This window comes from Eurypyga helias, unplaced genomic scaffold (genome assembly GCF_000690775.1).
Source record: "Eurypyga helias isolate BGI_N326 unplaced genomic scaffold, ASM69077v1 scaffold23432, whole genome shotgun sequence".
Lineage (NCBI taxonomy): Eukaryota > Metazoa > Chordata > Aves > Eurypygiformes > Eurypygidae > Eurypyga > Eurypyga helias.
The window spans coordinates 1-2,524 of record NW_010236985.1 but is presented as its reverse complement, the minus strand read 5'-3'; positions in this window follow the sequence as shown (position 1 = coordinate 2,524).

The window sequence follows — 2,524 nt, the reverse complement described above, 5'->3', positions numbered from 1 at the left end:
ACTGCTTTTACTCCACCAAAGCAACACGAGTGCTACTTCACTGGAAACGCACATATTTCTAATAATGTAATCCTAAATTTAGGCAACAAGCAGTTTTCTCTAAGGAATCTGTTTCTCAGATTTTTACCTCCTATGCCACACTGATGGACAAGAACACAAGTAAAAGCAAGTCTTCAAAATAAAGGACTATTTCACAGTAACACTGTTGACTGTAGTTCCAGTGAGGCCAAGGTCACCGAGACCTGTCAAAGAATCACAGAATGGTTTGCGTTGGAAGGGACCTTAAAGACCATCTAGTTCCAACCCCCCTGCCATGGGCAGGGACACCTTCCACTAGACCAGGGTGCTCCAAGCCTCATCCAGCCTGGCCTTGAACACTTCCAGGGATGGGGCATCCACAGCTTCTCTGGGCAACCTGTCCCAGTGCCTCAACACCCTCTTGGGAAGAACTTCTTCCTGATATCTAATCTAAACCTCCCCACTTTCAATTTAAACCTGTTACCCCTTGTCCTGTCACTACAGGCCCTTGTAAAAAGTCCTGCCCAGCTTCCTTGTAGGCCCCCAACAAGATTGCCAACGTAAGGTTGCAGTAAGTACTACAGGCTATTATAATTCCAAAAATTAAGTGAAGAATCTAAACCAAATCAAAACTCGTGTTAACATAAAAATAAACCTTTGCTAAATCCACAAACCACGTGAACATAGGATTCCAGCAAGTGAAAAGGACATCTCTGAGACACATTTAATATACTTTAATTTAATAATATACTTTAAGTATTATGACAGTAATGCATATTTGTTAATCGAATACGGGAATTTCATATGCAACTTGAAGAAACCGGTTTTGGGATAAATAAAGTCTCAAACGCTGCTAGCCAAATGTAAACTGACGTAACAAACACACTGTCTCGTTTCAATCACAGGTCAACCAGAAGTTTTACACAGACCCTGTTAAGTAAGTAGTTCTTGTACGGGCTTGCGTAAAATACAATCAAAAGAACAACTGTTGCAAGCAGTTGCCTTCAAATATTATGAACACAGAGAGGTTTCAGTTGGGGACCCACTGTCCTGTGCTGCGTTGGCTAGATGAGCATGATTCAGAACCAGGCTCCCCAGGGCAGGGCACTGCCAAGCTCACGTCCCTGTTAGCCCTAGCCCAGCCAAGCACCCGAAGAGAACTTAAATGTCAGCACTGTCAGCAGAACTACTGTCTGAGCCTTGCGGTGCTGGAGCCAGGGCTGCTTCTCCAGCCACGCTTGCTAACTGCCAATACAGTATTTATGGCAAAATCTGTCCACAAAACCAGCACTGAACACAATACTCTGAAAGTAGCATCAGCCGCAAAGTAGCATCAGCCGCAGGGGAGGGGTATTTGTCCAGCCAAGAAATACCGAGAGATGCACAACAACCACTTGTAAATGTAAACTCAGAAGTGTTTACATTTCAGCTGCAAGTCTGATTATTTTAACACTGATGTATCACAATATTCTTAAAAGAACAGATCAACGAGGCCAAGAAAGTTCTCAGAGCTTCAGCCAGCCTCATACCTTAACCACAGCCTAGTGTTTTTACAAACCGTAAGGTTAAGCCTTAATTCTTCTGCTGACTTTTAATCCTTACCTGTGGCTTCACTGACATAATTAGGATTTCTCTAATATTAAGGTACAGGGACTGAAACAAGTATTATTAGATCATTAGAATATTTTTAAAAGTGTTAAAAGTGTAGCAGCCATGGTGTTTTTTTGGTTTTATTTCTGTTGTGAGTTACTGCTTTTTTCCTTTACATGTACAAATTCTTATCAGAGAATAAAATTTCCACAAGATCCTTTAAAGGACAGCCTTTCATTCTTCCCTAAACTCTAACATACGCCCGTTTTGCGTACTTTGTACTTGGGAGATTAATTTGCTACAGACCTTTTTACTTACGATAAGCAAAGCCTCCTGCATCGCAGAAAGCAAGTCCGACCAGTTTTAAGCAGCTTTACTTAGATAACATCTTTTGTGTGTCTAATACACCCAGGTGTAATCTTTTATTTGTCATACTTGGACGTACTTGATACGCAATCCTGCACTCCTGATTTAGAAGTGCAAAAGTTTTAATACTCGAGTGTCACATTCTGCCGAGATACGCGCGTTCCTACAGCATAACCCGTTTTACCATTCACAGGGATGCACCCGGAGCGGCAGGCAATACCTCGGAGACACTCTGGAAGTCGTTCCTCGTTCTTTACAACGCGTGAGCATCCAAACCTCAGTCACACACTCCTGGCTCTCTCTGTGAGTTGCGTGCACGATCGTTATTGTACAGTCATTCGATGCAAAGGCACCTCCGCTAGTGCCAACCTACCTGGATGCGCACCCAGGTCCGCACAATCATATTTTCAGAAGTTAACGCAACTTCCCAGCCATAAAACCGGGAGAGTTTACAAGGAAACCTCCAGCGCTGCGTGCTGACCGGGCGCCGGTAACCGCGGTAGCGGCACTGTTCGGAAGGCGACAGAGAGCGCCCCGGCCCCGCTGCCGT